The sequence below is a fragment of the Scleropages formosus genome, chromosome 12 (assembly GCF_900964775.1).
Source record: "Scleropages formosus chromosome 12, fSclFor1.1, whole genome shotgun sequence".
In the NCBI taxonomy this organism is placed as follows: Eukaryota; Metazoa; Chordata; class Actinopteri; order Osteoglossiformes; family Osteoglossidae; genus Scleropages; species Scleropages formosus.
The window spans coordinates 6093230-6116704 of record NC_041817.1 but is presented as its reverse complement, the minus strand read 5'-3'; the positions used below and the strand labels follow the sequence as shown (position 1 = coordinate 6116704).

Sequence of the window (23475 nt, the reverse complement as noted above, 5' to 3'; positions counted from 1 at the left end):
TTTTCCAACGGAAAAAAGCCCTTTCAACTTGAATGAAAGTATTTATATTTGCGCCATGTGCCCTTTTTAAGCAACTTTACGCTGGGGGGCCAAACACCCAAAGTTTCCAGGATAGCCTCCGGAGCCCACTGAACCTTGCTTTCAGATAAGCTGTTATGGATAGTGAGTGAGTGGGCATTTTGAACTTAAACGGTTCTCAAATGTCATCAAAGCTACAGCGAAACCTAAATGTTAGCGGTGGAAATAGTTTGAACTGTAACCGATGACTCTGACTGCTAAGATTCTAGGAAAAGTGTGGGGTGCGAGATGCTAGGGACAAACACGAGAGACACAGCCAACACTGGACCTCCCACTCAACCTATGGCCATGTGACACATTTCCCCTTCCTTGCTTCAAGGCAACGCAGCCACGAGCAGATGTCACTGGTATCCGTATATCGCTGATATGCTGTTGACTCCGAGAGGTTGGAGGTCATGGGCTGGGAGCTGTTGGCAGACAAATACTAAGTGATATTTTAATTTCTTATGGGCTCTAAAGTGATCTGCTTCCAAGAATCCAATAGCGGATATAGATATTTGCTCTTCCCGTAAGTCAGTCAGCAGAAAGTAAGAAAACTATGCATCTGTGTAAAATGTATTCCATTGATGTAATGGATATAAAAACCATTTTAGTAACAATACAATATATGAATAAATAAATAAATAAACAAATTTGGGGGGGAAAACCCCTTTGCCAACAGAAGGCACGGGGAGGCACATAACAGATGCGATGTCTGAAGGCCTCCTGTTGAAGCTGCACATTCCTGAGAGGAAAACCTCATGTTACCCAAATTGATCTTTTCCTTAATAACAATAATACAACACGTTTGGAAAGATTACATGCCATGCAGCTGGGGGTAAGAAATACAGCTGTAATGCCCTCTTCACTTCATCAGCGAGCGATCCGTCGGCACTGAAAGCTATTTCCTGCACAGTGGAATCATTGTCTTATATTACATTCCCCCTCGCTCCCCTACGAAGACCTAGTGAAATAGGAAACCCAGACAGCTGCATATTTTCATATGATAAACAATTTGTGTACGTTAAAAAGCCAGGGGGAATTGTTCAAGGTGCACTTCCAAGAAACTCCGCCTGCTACAGGTACTTAAAGTGATTGAGGAGCCTGTAAACACAAGCTAAACGTTCTCTCATCCCTGCACGGAAGACACCAACAGACGTTTGCTTTGAGCTACAAGGGGAAATAAATAAAGAAATAAACAAAGTTCAGGAACTGAGCAGTAGGCACGGAGGCACTAAAACACCTCCTCCTACATTGTGCCTCAACTGTGAAGTGAAACTGCTGAGGAAACCACAAGACTGAAAGGGCGAGAGCATGGAGCCAGTCATAAGACACCATCAGTCAATGGAAGATAATGTACTTCACATTACCCAAATTAGAATTAGATCTGTCTTTAACAGTCTAATAAAATACCATCTGATGGTACTTTTTCATCTGGACCCCTTTCAAAAGAATCAATTCTCTTTTGTTTCAATTTTTTTATATACACATAAAATTTCTTTGCCTGTGTGCCAGCAGCTCCTCGATTTGTAAAATTCCTAGTAGCCAAGAGGAATGTTTGTTAGATTTGTTGCGGGCTGCATTTAATTAAAAGAAAGAAGGGGAGGTTGAAGACTCGGGTGCTGGTGTTGTAGGCGTTATTACGTGCCAGATATGTGTGAAAAATTAATTAAGTTAACAACTTAGGTGCAAAGCTGGGAGCAGCTCTTCGTCGCGTTTTTGACAAACGACGGCAGCATCGTGACTCAAGCAAGCCTTCCATAGACCCGAAAACACACAACTGTAGCGGTAAAAAAGATATTAAAACTCCACAGCAGTGTCAAAGGACATGCAGTCTTTGAACTCGGTGTCTGTACTGCATATCATATATAGGGTAGCAGGGTAGTTAGGGGTGCGGTGGCGCAGTGGGTTTTGGCCTGTGCCTGCTCTCTGGCGGGTCTGGGGTTCAAGTCCCACTTGGGGTGCCTTGTGATGGACTGGTGTCCCTCCCCCTCCAGCCTTGTGCCCTGTGTTGCTGGGTTAGGCTCTGGTTTGCTGCGACCCTGCTCAGGACAAGCAGCTTCAGTGTGTGTGTGTGTGTGTGCGTGTGGTAGTTGGAACTGCTGCCTCTGGACTTTGAGCTCACAGGTTTGAATGACACCTCCTGCTGTAATACTCCTGAGCATGGTGGTTACCCTGAACAACTCCAGCAAAAATTAGCAAGGTGTATAAAGGAGCAAATATTAGGAAGTAACAACACTGTAAGCCTTCTGGAGAAAACTGCCAACTAAATGAATATATATAAATCTGATGGAACAAAATCAACCCCTGAATGTCCTTTCTAGAAACTAGCAGAAGGCATTTTCACAAATGGCTGACAATGGATGCACATAAATATGCACACAAATTATGTTATTAACATCAAGCAGTGTGTTGAGGCTCTATTGAGCACGTACATAGCTTTGCTAGCACGAATAATTCTAGCAACATTTCTGATGTCCAGTAGGCTACTATCCCCTCTGTTGTCTCTGTGAAGTAAGTTTACTGTATCCAAGATGAAGCACCGTCGGTGTTGGGAGTGATGCGCCAAGGGCTCGGGTGGAAGCATCCGCGTGCCTTCCCGAGCTCTCTGGTGCGAGCCACACTGTGTGCCGTATGGCGGCTGACAGAAAGGACCCAACGACGCAAGCGGTTAGGCTTGTGGTGAGCCATGATGAAACTGAGAAACGCGAGGTGAGAATTGAGAGGTGAGAAATGCAAGGGGAAGCAGATTCTCTCCCTCCCCACTGCCGAACCCCTTCCCTCATAACACGGGCGACCTTCTGGTTGCAAGGGTGAGTCAAACCGCTCTATGCCGCTGACACGGATCTCAGCGTGCAACATGGCTAACGGATTTTTTTTTTCCAGTCACGCAATGGCCCTGAGTGTCTTTTCACATCTGTGCAGGGCGAGCGCCTCCCTGTAGACACAAATGACTCATTTTTCTGGGTTTGGGGAGTGAGTGGTGACAAATCACTGATGGCCTGTGCTTTGCTCTGTGGTACGAAACCATGATATGAAAATGACGGCTGCCACTGAGCTCTCAGTTCTTCAGCTACTCTACTTGTACCCCTGGCCCAAAAAATCCCTGCAGCTGGGGTGACCTCTTCACCTTTGAGATCCTGTGGGCCCTTCGCAAAAAGTCAAAGGAACCGAGAGACGGCTCTATACCTGCTCAGCAACTGAAGCCCTGGTGTCATCTCACCCAGTTTGGTCTTTGCTAAGATAATGACAGCAAATAAATTTAATCAAGCACAATTTAATGCAGTCTACTTCCTCTTGGCTGAATCTTGGGGATAAATGACAGTTTTCAAGTCAAAAACACAGAACAAATATTCATAGGCTGATCAGGAAAAAAAAAAAGAACAAAAACCAGCATTTGTACTGAGTAACATTTCCTAACAGTTACAAAAATGTGGCACTGCTGTCCTCCAGCCCTCGGTTTCACACATGCTACCGAATGCATTTTGCATATGACAAATATTTTCACCGACTGATGTGAGATATACAAATTACAGCTGCGGTAGAATGAACTGATTCCACAGAGCTACAAAGAAGTGAATAATGGGTTTTTAGTAATTGCCCCCTCTCTTTCCTTTGCCGCCTGATACATGCATCAGTTTGAAATTTGTAATTACTGTAATCATCACCTCAATGAATTGGCCTCCAATACACCCTTTGCTCATGTAAATACATGGTGTAACATCCCCTAGGTGCCAACCTAATGTGTGTGGAGAACGACCTCAATTAGTAAGTTCCTCTGCAGCACAAAGAAGGTCCCTGCTTGTGTTCTGCTGCCCATCATGGGTCCATCGTCCCTAAGATCAGGCTGTCATGCAAAAGCAAAGCTAGCCTCATCTCATCAAACCATGCAGGCTGAATCGGCACTGCTGTGCGAACTAATACATAACCACGCACATACGGGAAGTGATATGTTGCACTGGTGAAGGAAAATGAACACACACGCGCACACACAATAGCGTGGCAATTAGCGGGTAGAGGGGAAGGAGACAGATCGGTTACACTGTTGAATGTTAATTACAGCGTTGCGCAGCAGCGGCAAGATAACGAGAGGGTTTTTATTGCGAGTCGCATTTTTCGAACAAGGGCCATGAAAATTTATGAGATGATAGGTCCAGGACAATGAACCACCGTCCTCCTGCTCGAGTCTTTAATTCCCCCGGTTTTCTCCTCATAAAGGCAGAAATGAAATCACTGCGTCGTCCATTTGGTCCGAGGCTGAGAACATGTCAGTGACCAACCGTCTGGGCAGGATTGAGGTGAAAACGTACCTCTCTGTAGATGGAGATCTGTTTGCAGAGAACGCCACCTTACCTAAGGTACTTTGAGGAGAAGTTTCCACTTATGACGAACAATCTCTTCCGGGAATAAGAGAAATCTCAATGTGTAAGTCTGGGCCATGGGGCAATGAATGTGTTAATGGGAGCCTGGCTAAGCACCGGTTGAAAGGATTCCTGAAATCCTCTGGCTAATATGGCCATGGTGAGAGCTGGCCTGGAATGTGGGTTAATGGAGACATTGATAGTGCTGAGTGCTAATGCCGCCAGTGCTTAAGACCATCCATACCTTCGTTCTGCCAAATCCCAGTATGGACTTCAAAGTTTCAGCAATGACCCAGACGCCCCCCTTTATCTGCAAGTGTTCGGCTGCTGGGATTTTGTGTTTAAACAGCTTACGGAAATGCAGAACTCTCCCAACGGCTACATCACTATACATTTTAACACACAGGCACATCTCCAAATTTCCTGTCCAAACACGGAACATTGAGTCAACAGTGAAATTGCATCGCAATGTTTGGGCGCAATATTGAGCCATTTTTGGACGTTCATAATATTCCCTGATGAAATTTCCTGCCCTTATGTGCAGACAGATTACTTAGCAGTCAAAGCAACTACACTTAATTCCATTCTACTCAGTCTATCCTCTGACAGCTTATGAAGGTTAACAGAATGTTTGAAGCGACTTTGTCAGCTCTGTGCCACATACGTGGACAACTGAGACATTAAACTCAGAACGTCATATTACTATTTATAAAGTTCTGGTTGCAGACTGAAAAGTGTGTTTTCCTTTTATCATGGCATTCACGTAAGAGCAGATTAACGTCTCATGTGGCAGTGAGCATTTTTAATACTTACTTCTTCATTTTTTGATAAAAGTCTGGAGTTCAAGCTGCACATTTCAAAATAAAAAGTTCATTCATATTTGCCTTGATGAGATACTCTGTAGCCGATGAATTTGTTATCTGTAAGTGACTGAGATTCATGAGCATTTAAACAACTGGCCATTTGCTGCAAGGTTCCCTAGATGAAGATGTGTGTGCACACCAAGGAGTACACCAGCCCTGAAACTGGGGGAATGCAGAGGGCCTCTGGCGCACTTCCGATGTCAATAAAAACAGGCGCTAACCGGATTAGCTAAGACATTAAAAGCCCCATTAATCCTGACCGAGATCAGTGAGCTGTCCATGGACCCTGAATGCAGAGCATACGCAGCTGAGCATTTGGATCCCAGGAAAGGATACCAGGCCTTTGGTAGGGAACACTGAGATTCCTCCACTGCTTTGCTTTCAATGGCTGAAATCTGAACTCTCACTTTGGGCTGTTTTGCTGTTGTTCTTTCCAGCAAAAGCTAAAGGATCTCAACATGTATCACAAGCTGCTTGTTCATCAATCCGACATCTGGTTCAGCCTTACCACAACTCACCTGACATTTCCACTAGTCTCCTAGTGTTACACACACTCAGCAAGAGACAGGTCTCAGAGAGTAGGTTTGCTTAAGGAGGGCCTCCAAGAACATCTTTACTTCAGTTCTTACTGAAGCAGATCACATTTTCAAGAAAGGAACTGAAACTTCCCTCAGAAAGAGTGCATGAAATGAAATACGAAATATAAATGTATGTAATAGATTTGACTTGCAATGACCTTCATTTCTAACATTTCACTTTCAATTCTATGCCTGGACTTGAACTACAGAGCTGTGTATTCAGCTTGAGTAGTTCAAGTTTCAATATTTACCTAAGGAAGAAAGTGTAACAATCGTTTAACAATGGTGAAAAAGCTGGTGGGGAAAAAAAAAAAAAAAGCTGCCACTTTCATTAACTGCCACCTTTTTTTGCAAAAAAACTGCCACTTTCAAGGACTCTCTATCAAAGTTAGCTATGACTGGGACCTTAAGATACTCTTAAAAGCTTACAAAATAATCTTTAAAAAAACTATATATAATGCGTAAAAAATAAAAAGTATAAATGCAACCGTACCATGCTGACACTGAGGGATATAACATTTTCACTGTGAAGTGCTCACAGTTTAAGAATAGGTAATGACCAGCTATGCCATGGAATATTTGCAGCTTTATTGTTGCTGGGCAAAAGAATGTGTGCCAGTAACAGATGTATGATGGGCAGGATGTGCTTTGACTATTTTCGGTTGGGAGCTAAAGACAGGATGGGGATGTCCCGGTCCTGTCAACCGATTTGCTTCCATGCAGAGGTGATAAGGTGCCACAAGGTTTTGGCATGAGCCAAAACACAAGAGCATACACTCTCAAGTTAGACACCTTGTCAACACAGGGAGTCTGGTAAAGCACTTACAGAAACAGTCCATAGAAAAGGTCATTTATGACATCCATTTCCAGCTGGCTGAAGAGAAGATCTAGGCTTAGGCTATGTTTACATTACAACTCCAAGCTGAATTGGGCTTTCCGCTTGGAGGGAAAACATTAACTAATCTGAAACAGAAATCATTCAGTACTGATCATTCATATGGAACAAAAAGCCATAATGGTAAAGGATTGGGATCTTTGACCAAAATGAAAAAGGTTAAAATCCCAGAAGGGCCCCTGTTAATTTATCACTGACAGAAAGGACTTAATCTGAACTGCTTCATTAAAATGAGAAAAAGCACAGTCAAGCTGCCAAATATTGTCATGTCAGCATTTGTCAGCTACCCTCACAATGTTTCAGTAGTCACTATGTATCATAGCTCTTGATCTCAGAAGAAACACAAAAAAGTCAATGGCAAAAAATGTTGTTGATGGCACCTGAGAGCAACTTCTTTCTGTTTTATGACATTGGACAGTAAAAGTAAAGAGAATCAGAACATTCTGAAATCTGCCAAAATTTTATTGATGGCATTTACATTTACAGTTATTCATTTAGCAGACGCTTTTGTCCAAAGTGATGTACATCTCAGCAAAAGTACAATTTATGCATTACACTGAGAGAAGGAGACATAGCTGCAGACACGAAAATCTCAAGCAAACCTAGTTTGTTCCCGACCACTTGCTGCATGAAGGTTCATCGTTTGAGTAGGTGCATAAGACACAGAATAGACAAATGTTGATACCCTCCCACCATTTTTTTTTTTTTTTTTTTTAAATATTATAAGATACACAAATGAACACGTACAATGCCAGAGTAATGGCTGAATAAAGGTTGTATCTGGGGATGCTTATGGAGTTACGATGCGTGAACAGTTACACCGTAAATGAGCTGGAGAGATCTTGGGCGAAGTGGATCTGGAAAAGGTGAGTTTTCAGGCCCTTCTTGAATATAGACAGAGTTTCCGGAGTTCTGAGTGACAGGGGAAGGTCATTCCACCACAAAGGACCCAGAATCAAGAACCTCCGAGCACTTGACAAAACATTTTCAATATATCACGAAAAATTGGCAGATCATCAAAGACAATGAGCGTGATCTTTAAGTGTTCCTTTGGATGCTTCAAGAAGATCAAATAAATAAATGTTTCAAATAGTTTACCACGATTTTCACAATTTTAGGACCCAACATGTTTAAAAATTTCGGAATTAGTGCCATTTTGCAAGTTCCAGTGGACACCATTTTGCATTCTTGGGAATCACAGAACATTTGGACATGAAAGAATATGACCTGGTGTTATGGCCCATACATTTACTTGTATAAATGACTAAAACCAGTAACAACACTCCATCCGAGGGCCATGCCATCCTGTATGAGAACACTGTCGTCACCCCCGCCCCCCATGCTGACTACAGAGGCACGGAATTAAGGAGGGGTAAGGACTGAAATACGAGGTGCTTCCTGCATTGGGCACATTTAATGTATCATGGATAATCGAAGATGCCGTAAAAGCGGAAAGATGACGATATACACAACATGTTAGGAAAGGGCCTTCAGCAATACCCATGTCATGGGCTGTCAAAGAGATATTGTAAGCACAGACTGTCAGAAGGAATGCAAGGATCCTGTCACCTCCAACTTGTGTCTTCATAGTGGCGGATGGTCAAATCCCATCACTATTCACGGTCATTAAAGAGCAATGGCTTAGGAGGAATATTTATGAGAGCACTTTGCTTTTTACCAACTTTTGTCTTCTATTTTACATCTACATTTATTCATTTAGCCAACGCTTTTCTCCAAAGTGACTTACAATGTTAAGGTTACAATTATCACAAACTTCAGAGTGGTGAATGGTCAAATCCACTGAGGGGCTGTGTGCATTATTTCTCTTTGCTGCTTAACGTAAGAAAACAGCCATGGTTGATGAAGAACACTCATGAGACCATGAGCACCTTTGCATATGAGAACATTCTCTTAAAAAAGAATCTGGATATGCATATGTCTGCATATGTCTCCAGTAAACAAGTGTTTGCTGAGGAAAATTCTTTTAAATTTGGGGTGTACAAACCTAGTCACTGGTTATATTTATATTTATTTATTTAGCAGACACTTTCTCCAAAGCGACTTCCAGTGAACTCTATGTAGTGTTATCAGCCCACACACCTTACTCACCAAGGTGACTTACGCTGCTAGATATGCTACTTACAGTGGGTCACTCATCCATACGTCAGTGGAACACACTCTCTCTCTCTCTGTCACTCACACACTTTGGGTGAACCTGAACAGCATGTCTTTGGACTGTGGGGGGAAACCAGAGCACCGGGAGAAAACCGACACGGAGGAGAACATGCAAACTCCACACAGACTGAGTGTGGATCAGACCCATGTCCTTTCGCATCACCCAGGTGCTGTGAGACAGCAGTGCTGCTTTATTTCAGCTTTGTTCTGGGACGAAACAGATATTCACTTAGTTTGGGAGCAACTCTGCACTTGCATTTCAACAATCCAACTAGATGCATCCCCTTTAATGTTGGCATGCTTTCATTTTGAATGTCAATAAACATTTTGTCGTTGGTGTGGGGTATGGGGACAGAAGGGGAGAGAGAGTGAGAAGGAGGGGGGAAGAACACAATTATATAGCTTCATTTCTTCAGAGAACGATAAAGTCTTCTCTTGGGAGAGCAGCTGAGCACAAATCAATTTCCTTCAGTCGATTACAAGCACTGAGGTTCTAACCTTCATTTGTGAGTCTAATACTCAAACAGTTATGTAGAACACATACCAATTAAGCAATTCTGCTAAAATAAGAAGGCCGTGAACTGACATCATTACACAGGCCAGGTCCCTGGGGAGGGTGGGTTATCAGCTCAGGAGAAAGATGACGAGGGGATGTGGGAGGGCAATGGGGGGGGGGGGCGAGGGGAAAAGAAGTGGGAGGAAAAAGTAATTTATTACGTTTAATACTCTGTGAAATGTTCCCATGATAATAAGATGGCGCGAGAGTGTTAATATCAGGAGCGATGTTGAAAAGGTCAAAGCCTATCTTTGCCTCCCATCCAGGTCGTGCGGTAGGGAGCTGTTCAAACACAAGGGTGTCAAGCAAGATAGAGTGAAAGGTCCAATGCGGAAGAGCAGGGTGAAGGGGAGGGATTCATTTGTAGAAAATGGGCCCTTTCCGGAAACATCCGAAACCCGTACGCCTGGCCTTTTTTCCTCCCTACATTCCACTGGCTTTCAATGAGTCTGAACTAAGATTACATTTCTGCAAATGAATGAAATGAAAAGCAGACAGTTTCCCCACATGACTTGCATGAATGCTCAGCCTGCATTCCTGTACACTGCAGTCCCTAGATGAGCTGTTACACTATCATGGACGTCATTCATGTTACTACAGAAAGCCCCCTGCACACCAGTTCAAACTGCCTGTTTGTATTATTTATTAAGGAATCATACAAAAGCATGAATCTTGTGGTCGGAAAGACAGCTTTGAATAACAATTTGGTATGTCCCCAAGAGCTGTATTCAGTTTTGCCATATTTTTAGCACACTTGTCTGTATAAGACAAAACACACACACACACACACACACACACACACACACACACACACACACACACATTTTCGGAACCGCTTGTCCCATACGGGGTCGCGGGGAACCGGAGCCTACCCGGTAACACAGGGCGTAAGGCCGGAGAGGGAGGGGACACACCCAGGACAGGACGCCAGTCCGCCACAAGGCATCCCAAGCGGGACTTGAACCCCAGACCCACTAGAGAGCAGGACCCGGTCCAACCTACTGCGCCACCGCGCCCCCCTAAGACAAAACATACGTGAGTAAATAAAAAGCAACATGCACTGGCTTTCCCCAGACCAGTGGTAAAGTCCATGGCCCAGAAGTCATCCCAGGACCGGTCATAAAATCAAATATCCAGTTACACAAAGTACACAGGGCAATCGGCAACTGTAAATGTTACATTAGACAAAGCTACAGTAAATAACCTATATAATTATACCAAAATTATACTTTGTTTTTCATCCTGATCTTTAAAACACGGCTTCATGTTATTATAATTGAAAATCCTTTAATTGGGGTAAATTTTTTTTAAAAAAAAAAAACAAAATTAATGACTATTAGTCACAGAAAATAAATCCTTTGATTAACTAGTTGTTTTTGTCATCTTTTGACAGTCCTTGTGCATATACAAATATGTGCTCACACTCACATTCACACAATTCCTTGATTCTGGGAATTACTAGAAAAGACATTCATACAGAAATTGCTGTGTACCATCTATTATTTCTCACTGTTCAAGCCCGCATTTTGTAGATTTGACTGTAACACAATACAAAATCTGCAAAGTTTTATGGAGAGCAAACTTACACTGAATGCATTACACAGTTAAAAGAGAAAACCCAATGATTTTCATGATTTTACTTCAAACATAAAAAACTTTAGCTCATCATTTTAAGAAAGTTGTACAAAAACTTAACTGCAAGTTAAAATAAGTGACTCTTCACGCGTGTTATAATCTCTAGGCAGATAATATAATACTGCACATAAAACTGCATATGCGACACGTTTCTATGGCAACAATACGTCCATTTTGTATCTCAGGAATTTCAGTTTTGTAGGTAAGGTCTATCCAGTTTTAAGCAAAAAAACACGTATTCTGAGGAAACGGGTGTTAATTTTCTCACAGGCTTACTTCTACAGTGCAACGGCAACTAACTGAAAGCCAACTAAAAGCCAAAAACTTAAGCAGACTGTAGCTGAATGAAACTGTTAAAGACTCTTAATAATTAGTATGGGGCACCGCAGCACATGCACAGAAGTCAAACTACCTCATTGATTGACAAGAAAATTTGAAAGCTGAAGGTCTGATGTTACATTATCGTCAAAATAGAGCTATAACAAGCAAAGAATCTTGAGCTCTTAGCTGCTAATCACACTGGGCCACAACAGCTGAATGGCTTGGTTGTGGCTTTGCTGTTCTGCCTTGTCTGGGATGTCATTGCTAATCTCATACTAGTGCTGACCCCTAAAGAAAAAAGCAACCTAGGAGGCAATTTGACTGTGGAATTTGTTTTGTGAAGATGAAGCACTGAGCATATTCTTTACAAGCCATAGTACATGGGTTTTCGCACATAAATACGTTCGCTGAAAAATAATCATTTGAGGGAAGCTGCTGCTTTCAGACACTGGCTTTATTGGCAGCAACCGAGGAGGAGGCCACAGCACCTGAAAACACACAGTTAACTCCTGTGGACACCAGTGAATGTCTTCTACTTGAAAAAGTCTCCTTTAGCTGCGGGAAGGAGTCTTGCAAACAGTACAGTTAAAAAAAGGGGCACAGGATTTTCAAGCAGAAAGACACATCTCTACACAATCTGTCCTGACGTTTTCATTGGCTAGAGGTGATCAACATGCATTCTTGAGCCTTGGAGGACTCAGTCTCATATTGTCAAGTTCTATAGACCCACCCCGTCAAAAGCAAAGCACGAGTTTCCCTCCAAAAACAGACTGACAAAATCTCGATAGTTATGCGTCACTGCCTATTTCCACCCCTAAAATGTCCCATTTATTATCTATGGATGGGGAATGGATGCTTACAAAGTCTTCCATGTGTATTTCTTCTATCATTTGTGTTTCTTTCTCTGGTGAAACCTTATGCTTACCATACACGTCTGGCATTTGGAGCTAAAATTGGGTTTTCATCCAGTTACTCCTCAGCAAACCCGTCTTTGGTAAAAAAAAAAAAGAAAAGAAATGATTTCACTGCTGTACGATACGAGTCACATTGCAAGGCAAGCCCTATATTTGTAGCCGTTTCCCTGTGCTCTTTATTTCAGAGGTGTCTGCCATTTGTTTCATCTACAGCATGACACCTATGACCTGAATTATGGAACTTGGGGGGGGGGGGGGGGGGGGGACACTTCACAACTTCAGAACCCCTTTTCACTAAAAGACAATCTGAGTAACTCGCTCACTGAGATTTCAAATTCGGCTTTCTGCACACAGAACCTGCTTTGGTGACCCCATCAGTAAACAGCAATGTAGAGAAACACAAAACATTTTCTCTAATCAGTGTGAAGAATAAATGTTGCTTAAAAGCAGACAAAAAAAAAAAAAAAATCGCTTTCCGCAAAGCATTAATAAATAATGCACACAAACACTGCAGAGATTTGCTTTATGACAGTGAGTTTTCTTAGATCTTCGCATTTATATAGATTCGCACGCTGTTTATGTAGGGGAGGAGATGCATGAAAAAAGAGTTGCCAAGACGTAGGTGCAACACTTTGTTTTGTGCTGCCCACACAAAGCTCAGTGCACAGGATAAGGAGTACTGGATGCCAATAGCAGCACTTCCTCCTCATCTAGAGAGAGGGAGGGGGCAAAACAAAGCACGGCACTAATTACCCAATTAACGGGCAATTAAACCAGTGCAGTCTAATAGCCTGTGAGGTGGGTTTTTTTTGTTTTTATGGTCCTGCTGGAACGCAAGACGCCCATTAAACAAACAGGTCTGCAGCTGCAGCCTTGCGCTGAAGTCCCATCAATCTCGCCGCGCACCCAGGTCGACCCCGTGACCTTATCGGAACGCAGGGGGAGTGCTGTGGCCGCCCATGCCAGCCTGAAAGCACCTTCAAGGGAAGGATAAAGAGGGAGAGACAGACAAGGCGGATGGACCGCGCCTGCAGGACGACAACAGCAAGAGCAGTGCTGCGTCCTCCTCGCTGCGATAATAACAGCGTTATCAAAACAGCAGCAGAAGCCCCTGCTGACGCCCTGCTCCCGTCCTCACATGCAGCTGAATGTGCAGAAAAAAGAAACACATTTGCCACTCAAAATGCTTCAGAAAAAGGCAAAAAGAAAACCAAGATGTTTAAAAATGCTTTTTAAACTCAGAACATTATTAGCTTCGACTAATTTCCTCCACTAATTAGATCCACTTGGAGGGAAATTATAGAGCAATTAATAATGTACATAGAGTAATTAGCAACATAAATATTTATCAACTTTCCATACAATTACATGTAATAATAATTAGGTTTCATTGTTAGATGTAGCTGGAACTGTGTGCGTGCGTGTGTGTGTGTGTGTGTGTGTGTGTGTGTGTGTGTCGGGGGAAGGGGGATGGTGAAAACAAACACCTCACCAGCTATGCAACATAAAGATGGTCTCAGCTCAAAGCCAGTGAGACTGGGCACACTGCGTTGCTAAGGAACACCAGTAGATGTGAGGACACCCAGTGCAAAGACGAGCGCTCGCCTCACAAACCTCCTCCTACCACCTTCCTGTAGTATTCCACTGAAACTCCCTCCCACCTTCTTCCTGGACTCCTTAGATGCTCTTCCTGTACTCCTCCTCCAAATGCTGCACCAGGTGTCCAACCAGAGTCTTCTGCCATTAAGTCCAAAATCAATGTGGCTAGTGGCTAATTTCTGACTTCATCCATGTGGAAGAGCATCACGGTATTGATGCATGCAAAGGTAACGGGGAGCGGGGCGTTTCCCTAAATGGACGCTCCTGTGAGTCGGTCCTTCCAGAAAGGACCTGGCTGTGAGAACCGTCCAAGTGAAATTGGATTTCCACTCAACACTGTGGATCTGGGGGTCCTGGTGTGGCAGAAGCAGATGGAAAAACCATTAACAATTAATTGGCTTGTCAAGTGACAGGGCCATGCGTAGGAAAGGGAAATCATTAGAGTCGCGGAGCAAGAGGGGCCAATGAACCCTCAGGCATCCATGTTTCTGCCGCGAGACACGGCTGCCGGCCCTGCGCAGCTTCCCAATGACATAACGTGTTAAATTGCGACAGAAACACTGCGAAGGGCCACAACTGAGCCCACGTGCCTATCAGTGAAACCAGTACAAGATGTGCATACAAAACAGAAAAAACTAACGTTTTTCCAATACCGGTGAGAGTATGGAGATGAAATAACACTTTATTGGCCAAGAACGATTGCTCATAGAAGGAATATGATGTGGTGGATGCTTACTTGGACACAGTGAACATAGCAGCAGTAAAGCAACGGAATAAATATAAAGTAACAGAACCTGAAGAATATACAATAAATACTATACACACACACTGACTGAAACCGCTTGTCCTGAGCGGGGCTGTGGCGAACTGGAGCCTAGCCGGGCAACCGCAGGGCGAGGGGACACACCCAGGGCGGGAAGCCAGTCTGTCGCAGGGCACCCCAAGTGGGACTAAAACCACAGACCCACCAGAGAGCAGGCACAGGCCAAACCCGCTACACCACCATCCCTCCCCCATTAAATACTATACAAATAGTACAATTTACAAAGATGTCCATGTGCATATCTAAGGAGTACAAGCACAAAGGTGGAAATCGCACCAGTACTGAACACAAATAGGTGTAAAAGATGACACTTTAAAAAATATATTTCGTTGGGATATAGTATTGTCCCAGTGCAAAATCTGAACTGTCATCTGAGAGTTTAGGAGCTGCATGCCAACAGTGGAAAATTAATGTCCGTTCAAGCATGCATATGGATTATAATGTGTACTCCAGAGGCTGATAAGGAACAGCACTTTTTGTTTGAGTCCTGATTGACCTCTATCGCTTGCGTACTGCTACACAGCGGTATATATTCTGTACGCCTGACACAGCTGGAACACGCCACACACCTTGAGAAAGCCGATGCAGAAGCTGGAACAAGGAGGCTGTGTATGTAACCATAGTCAGGACTGGCGCACAAAGATTTTAAAGAGTTTTTCAGTGCATTATGGATCTGTTGGCCACAGAGTGGCAGGTGACGCATCAGAGTGGCAGGTGACGCATCAGGTTCTCCTCTAAGGTTGGGGGAAAAACAGCGGTAGGACAAAGGAAGGAAGCGTGCCAGAGAGGCCGCCCGGGCAACGTCTGGGGAGAGGAGATAATGTGCGCCCATCCTCTGTGTAATGGACTGGCTGAATCGCCGGGAGCGAGGCACTGCACGCCCGCCTCCCCGGGGCCGAGCCCCACCAACACCGCCATCTGGAGCCCATCTCAGTACGGCCCACCTCCAATTACCAACCTGCCCCCCCCCCTCCCCATCCTGGGCCCGGGTACGAAAGCAATTAACGGCATCTGCCCTGGCTGCGCTCCGTGCACCTCTCTTTCCCGTCTCTTCCAGCCAGGCCTGAAGGTTTTGATTTTTCCGCCGCTGCTGCACGAGCACTATGATTTACGTCCCGATGAGCCACACAAAAACGCTCCTTTGGTTTATCGCTTTCCAGGTCCTTAGCCTTTAAAAATTGCTTCCAGACAACAGAATAATTGTCGTTTTTCAAAGACACAAGACCAAATAATGAAATCAAAGAGGGTGTTTTTTTTTTTTTTTTTCGGCTTGATAGAGACACAAAGTACCTGAATATGTCTTAAACAACAACTCTGAAAGAGCGGGAGTGAAAGAAACAGGTCACAGGGGGGGCCTTCCCACAACCCGAGCGCTCCTGGGGCAGGGCGGGTCCAATAAAAGTCGCACACTTTTCAGGGAACAAAGGAGGCCGTCGTGGCGGGACGTCTGGGAGGCCCCCAGCCTGCACCGGTTACCAGACTGTTTTAAATACTTCTCTCAATGTGAATCCAATTACCGAAAGCCTTTGTTTGCTCTGAAAAGGAGCTGCTCTCAAGGTCTGTGTCTCTCGGAGTTTAATCAATTCTCCCAGGGGACTGTGTGGGAGCTACATGGTACTTTTTTTTTGTAAGTCAGTAGAAAAAATGTGTGTGTGTGTGTGTGTGTGTGTGTGTGTGTGTGTGTGTGCGCACATATAAGTGTGAGGTTTCAGAGGAGTGGAAGGGTTCGAGGGGGATGGGTGGGGGTGCTGGCCAGAAGATTCTGAGTTTTTCCGGGGCAGTGGAGTGACTGTCAAAAATCGTTCGGGTTCACAGACGCGCAGACCTTGCCTGCCGTGAGATGAACACGCCTCAGTCAGTCTCTTCCAGAAAACACGATAAAGACACGTAGGCTTAAGGAAAGTGCACAAACGCTCGAAAGGTATGTGGGTGGACTCGGCACAAGGTAGAATACAGAGAAACACTTCCAGAAATGTAGCGGGCTGGAAATAACATGATCTCATCGAATGCTGAGAAAGTGAGAATTTGCATCAGGGACTGAGGGATGATGATTTGACTTCAATTGCCAGCGGTACCTTCATCTGTAGATAGGCAAAACACTAGCCGCTCGCTTTCCCCTCAGATAATGAACAAATGTACTGTCATAACCGCGGTGATCGCAAACACTCGGGTGGAATTTCTAAGAAACGCAACGGGGAAAGGGGGGAGAAAGCGAGAGAAGAGAAAGTCACTGAAAGCCAGTCCTCCATTCATTATTCCCTTTAAAAAGGAGCTCTTTTTTTCCTGTTGTTGTTGTGGTGGTGGCTGTTTTGCCCTCTAATGAATTCCAAAATGTTAAGATTTGCATTTCAATCTGGAAACCTCCCTCTTGGAGGCGATAAAGGCTCCCCCCAGCCCTAAATCACATTAAGCATGCAGCAATCCTTTGTACGTTCCCGCAACAATGTAATTGCGGTTCCCCTCTCCGTCATTATGTGGAACGTTTTTGGCGGCCTGTTTACAAGTTAAATAAATAGCTACACAAAACATCTGGAACCACAAAAGAGACTTTAAGTGGGCTCTTAAAAGAACCTCTAGAGTACACGTTCTGTGAAGCGTTTAACCCTTAGGATTACTGCGCAGGGTGGGGTGAGTGAGGGTAAACCCATGAGCGCAGCGTTTAATGATCTTTTCAGCTATTGAGATATTGGGAAATTTTGATGAACTCTATGATCAGCACGAGCGCAGCGGTACCCGCGATTCTCTTCAAACCAGAGCGTGGCCTGATGTTACGACTGCCGATATACCGCTCGTGTGCCTCAGCAGCTAAACCTTTGAGTGGACCAGGCTCAAACTCACATCGACACTCACACAACACTGGGAACACAACTGCAAAATGAACAGATGCACCATTTGACATCCATATCTCTTACATTTTGATTCATATTTATACATTTAGCTGCAAGCAGACTTCTTCGAGCGTGCCGTATCTGTGGCCAAGGTGACCCTGGATCCCACGTTTGCCCACGGCAAGTCTCCCTCTATGTCTCCCTGCGGCTAAAGCCAAAGTGTGTAGTAGTTTTGTCCAGAAAGCTGAAAGAAGACCAGCAGAAGTATTGTTTGGGCTTTAGTGTGCAGCACTGCACAGCTGGAGCGTATCTGCTGACTTTTAAAGGGCCAACGATTAAATATAGTTCACGCGTGCGAATTTAATATAGGCTTTGTGTATGTGTGAACTTAATGGTCCGTGTCCTATTTTCCTCCTTAAACCAGGGGTCATGCCCACTTTATGGGGTCACTTTCACAGGAATTTACAACATCAGTTCCCTGCGACAGGGTCCATTTCTCTGGGGCGCCAGCATGGACCAGCAAAGCCCATGGAATGAAACTGCCCGGCAGATAGCGTCCGCCGCATACTCTCCAACCGTGCCAAGGCCCCAAGTAGGTATGAGGCTGTGAGAATATGAGCTGAGTAAATATTTATTCCTGGCAGTGCAAATACATCTTCTATGGTGCAGTACGGCATTCTAAATGACCATTTTTAACAATCTCTGGTGTTCTAAAACTAAGCTTATTGTGGGCAGACTTCTATAAACATGGAAAGGAAGGCTATGTCTATGATAGATAGATAGACAGATAAAAACTTTATTAATCTTGGAGGAAATGCATAAGGCTACAGCAGTCTACATACAACAAATGTGACAATATACTTCTAAAAAAATTATCCTGTTCCATTTTATGGGGTATTGCTTTTTACTACTGTAAGGGCTGTATGTATGTACTATACAGAATAGAAATGAATAAACAGCCCTTTGAAAGCACATTTTAGACAGACAGACATAGATAGATAGATAGATAGATAGATAGATAGATAGATAGATAGATAGACTTGTTTGATCCCAAAGGAAACTGCACAAGACTCAAACAGCATACTGACAAGTAACAGAAGACACTAAAATAACACATGCATAAATAAAAAGAATCTGACTTACATTTACTTTCAATCAGCTGCAAATGCAGCTGCAGCAAGATTGTTACCCTAGTCAAAAATTCCTGCACGGGTGAAATTACCTTATACAATACCTAAAATCATAAGCTTCATAAACCATGTCAGATAAGGAAATTGGCTAAGCAAAAGAATAATTAACATTCAGATATGATTCTGAAGCAAACCAGATGCCATGTGCAAAGAATTTTGGAAAAAGGAAGTGGCAGGCAAGCCGCGGGGAGAGCAAACTTGCGCGGACAGTTTGAGAGCCATATAACCGACTGCGTGCGTAATTACAGGGGCTGCAAATGGGAGGATGTCAAAGACAGGTGGGTTTTAAGCACAATCATATACAGTGGTGAGCCCAGCTGAGGGGACGCGGGCGCTGTCTCCTCTCCATTCAGCCTGTCTCTCAAGGATATCACCTGTAATTTCATGTTATCAAATCCCATATCAAGCCTCTCAAATTGGCGCAAAACTTTGTTTCGTTTCCCTTCAGACTGAGCCATTACTAGCACTCCCCCTCCCAACTTTCACAGCCTTCACAGAGACTTTGTCATGTGCCATTTGGAAAGCGGAGCTGCAAAATGGCAAAACATAACGCGCATTCTTTTGCCGAAAACGGGACTCCTGAAGACGGCTTGGTTGCATCAACTGCCTGAGCCAAAAGTACGAGTCCGTGTCCTCTTCTGAGATGGCCCGATCTCGCAAACAAGAGTGTAATGAAAGGCCATGGAGAACACCTGCCGACATACAGCACTCATTCAACAGCCTCCAAAGACCATGTGGCCCATGGCAATTGGTAATTACCCAGCTGTGTAAATGGGTAAATCACTGTAAGCAGTTTAGAATGCAAACGTAATACTGTAACCTACACTGGATAAAGGTGTCGGCGCAATAAAGGTTAGTAATAAAGCTAAATACTGGACACAGTTAAACCGGAGGCATCCCTACTCTTACAGAAACAGTTTGTGCAAATATACTCTAAATACACTAAAACTGTCATATTTTTTGACAAATCAACAGCTTCATTATACAGGCAATTACTGCATATGTCACAAACAGTAAAACATCTAATTCAGGATAAAGCAAATATGAAAATCAAATCACAGTGGTAAAAGTACAGCTTTTCCATGAGGCAAAACTTCAAGAGTTCTCTATATTTAATACATGTACCAGCACTTTCTAAATATCTGTCTCAACATCTTGTAGCGATATCTCAATTTAATATACATGTCTCACGATTAATTTTAGATAGTGAGCAAAGCAAAGTAATACCAAAGGTATTGAAAATGCAATATTGTGTCTGCTAGGTTCTTGGCATCAAGGAGACAGATTGGGGCACGAGCCCCGTAATTCCAATATAGAAAGTGTACTTTAAATTTAAATTAAGTACACATAAATTAAGCTTCTTTCCTCTGGAAATAGCGGAATCAGGTCTGGCTCACTGAGTCATTCAAGCTTGAAGACAGCTTCCATTATTAGACAGATCAATTAAGGTTTTTTACCCTCCGAAACCATATATGTACTAAAACCAAAAAGTACAACCAAATGTATTAGAACGAAAAACCACCCCCCTGCTCACAGAAGAGACAAGTACTGCATTCTGCAGATGTGAATTTAGAAAGATGTAAGACAGAAATCAATGTCTTCCTATGTTCAGTGCAAACGCTGAAGTTTTCAGTAAATCAGTGAACGTGGTAACTGCAAATATAAAACAGTGATCCAACTAACATCAGAACTCATAGGTGACAAACTGAGTTCAGCTAAAGGAACAACACAACATAAATAATAATATACAAAATGTCTGGGTGACTGTGCAGCCGAAATGGCCGCAATCAAATTCTTTCTGTTAAAAGTCTGATTATATGAGAGTGCAGCTGAAGTTATGAATATAGGTTGTAAAGACCACTTGAAAGTAAATACAGGGCATTCAATCTACTGGGTTGCACATTAAAGCTTTGTATTTCTGAGCAGTCTGGTGAATCGATCACAGACTACTAAACGGGTACACGTATTTTTGGGAGAAAAATTCAATAATCCTGGGAGTAGCAGGTGGCGTAGTGGTTACAGCTGCCACCTGTAAGTTGAAGCCCGCAGGTTCAGATCCCACCTCCTATCCTTGATCAAGGTACTTACCCTGAATTGATACATTAAAAGTTACACAGCTGTATAAATGGGTAAATTGCTGTTAGGTAGCTTAACACTGTGCATCATTTTGGACAAAAGACAGCAGCTAAATAAATAACTGTCAATAACGTTCTCCAGTTACACTTCAGTGCTAATTAAAGGCGGCAAGCACAAAATACTTTAATCAGCTTAAGTAAAAACAAAAGAATACACACACTGATATCATGAATATTAGACAACAAAAATTCTAAAAGAAAGGTTAACTGCATAAATATGTGACATGAGCCAGCACCACCACCACCACCACCAGCAATAGTAGCAGTACTGTAATAAGAGTAGTGCCACCAAGAGAAATGGTGACAAAAAACACGAAGCACTATGTCTAAAAGCAATGGAAATTTAGATTGAAAATACTAAATAGATTTTTTTTTTTAGCAATACACATTACATTGGACTCTTTGTTCAGTTTCAAAGAAAAATTGAATATGTCGCAGTGCCACAAAACAAACACATAGTTGCACTGAGGATTCCATTCCTGTTGTCTTGCTGAAGTGCTGAAGGTAAACGGCCTTTTACAACAGAGATGAGGCTTTTTGCTGCAAAATACATCTGTCATGGGCTATTTGGGGAAATGGCAGTTGGAAGGCAAAACAAAATTCTCCGTCCAGCAACAGTCTCCACATATATCAAGAGAAATAGCCTAGGATATGGAGGTACTCTTGTTGGGTTCTGGTTAAGGTGCACAAACAACAACACGGCATAGAGCTTCTCCGCAAGCATTAGGTTTCCAGGGGTGACATTCTTAATTTATGAAGCGCGCCTTCATTGCCCAGTAACACAGCAGGTGTGGAAGTGATTGTGGAACCACAGAAAATAGGATTTCAGGTTCATGCCACGTACAGGAGTGCTCATGCACCTATATGTTTTTATTTTCGCCTGTGGCAAATACTTTTGGTAACTGATCATGGTCACTACATATAATCCTGCGAATGTGACCTAACAACAAAGAAAGTGCATTGCTTAGTGCTACGTAACAGGAAAAATACAGCCCAATGAGACAACTGTAATATCTACTGCCAGATAAAATGTGGTCCACCAATAATCTCTGCGTTGAAAACTAATTACGTGTTTCAATATACATATTAATATAGAAGTTTTATAATACGATTAACTTCAAAGTTGTACGGCAAACTGATTTTCTTCCGAAAAAGGCCTAAATGTATTTTATTCAGTGAATAAGCGGTGCTATACGATAAAAGTCATCTGCAACAGCAGTCGTAGCACTGGAGTTATTGACACATGGCGTGTGTGTGTGTGTGTGTGTGTGTGTGTGTGTGTGTGTGTGTGTGTGTGTGTGTGTGTGTGTGTGTGTGTGTGTGTGTGTGTGTAGCGGAGAAACAGGTGAATGACTCAGGAAAGAGACACACAGGTTCTGTCAAGAGAAAGCTTTTCAGGCTTGGATGCTGAACTACAGTGCATGAACTTGGGGTGTTTCTTGAACTGTTATTAATAGACACGGGCCAAGAAACATTTACATCGCTTGACAACCAAGCAATCTGGGAAGTGGCCACTTACTTGATGCACTTCCGTATCGCTGTTGAAACTGGTAATAACAAGGGCGGCAGGTGCTTTAGCTACAACATCCATTGCTCAATTAGATGTTTATATTTATTTTGTTTATGTTAGATGTACTTTAAGAATTGTGCAGTGACGTTTAATACACTGGAAATAATAGATAAACCTTTATTTATACTAAGGTTTGTGCCTGCCTGAAGAGACTCTATTCAGAAACACACCAATAAACATACACTACTCGGCACACACTGCTTCACCGAAGTAAACAAAGACCTTTTTTTAAACAAATGTATCCTTCTCTTTTATGTAAAAACTAGTCAAAAGCTCCATTTGTGAAAAGTTTGTGCTAATACGTCTAGCAACAGTTGACCAATACTAATCATTACCGCACATGCAAAACATTAAAACTTAATGGGAACGTCCTTGTGCAAAGTTAATAGCCACATTTTCAAGAGTGCCTCACATAAAACAACAATGACTAAAAGAGAGCGGCAAGGGCACAGTGGAGCTCTCGCTCTCGCTCGCTCAAAGTGGCTAGAATACCCCTTAACAATCAGCCATAACCTGCTATGACAATATCTATCAAATCAAGCGTGGACTTTCAGATGCCTTCATGTTCATTTCTTTCTACGTTGAAAGAAAGGCTTCCACATTAATAAATAAGTGTGAGTGCTTTCATCCATATCACAAAATACCTCAGGAAACAGCGATGTTAGTATTCGAAGAAAAACCAAACAAAAATAATAACAGTAAATTGAATTTAACGGATTTTGAACTTACAAAAAATCTAGAGCTAAAATACCGGTACTACATTGTTTTCCGCTTCATATGATGGTACCTCTGTGCTTCCCTGTAACAATCTGGTTGATATGTCAGTATGTACAGTATGTACTTCATCACTCATTCTGTGAATGTAATGTGTATTCAGTACATTATTATTATTATTATTATTATTATTTTCTAAAGCATGATATGATACATACAGTATAGGAAAATTGTACAGGTGGGGATGTGCTGTGAAAATAC

At 42.9% G+C, this 23475-nt stretch overlaps 1 protein-coding gene across 7 annotated transcripts in view; it reads right to left on the bottom strand.

Moving 5' to 3' along the window:
* The window catches only part of fbrsl1 (fibrosin-like 1), a 288927-nt gene that overhangs the window by 114523 nt on the left and 150929 nt on the right, over positions 1–23475 (bottom strand). The gene's annotated exons all lie outside the window — the stretch shown is intronic.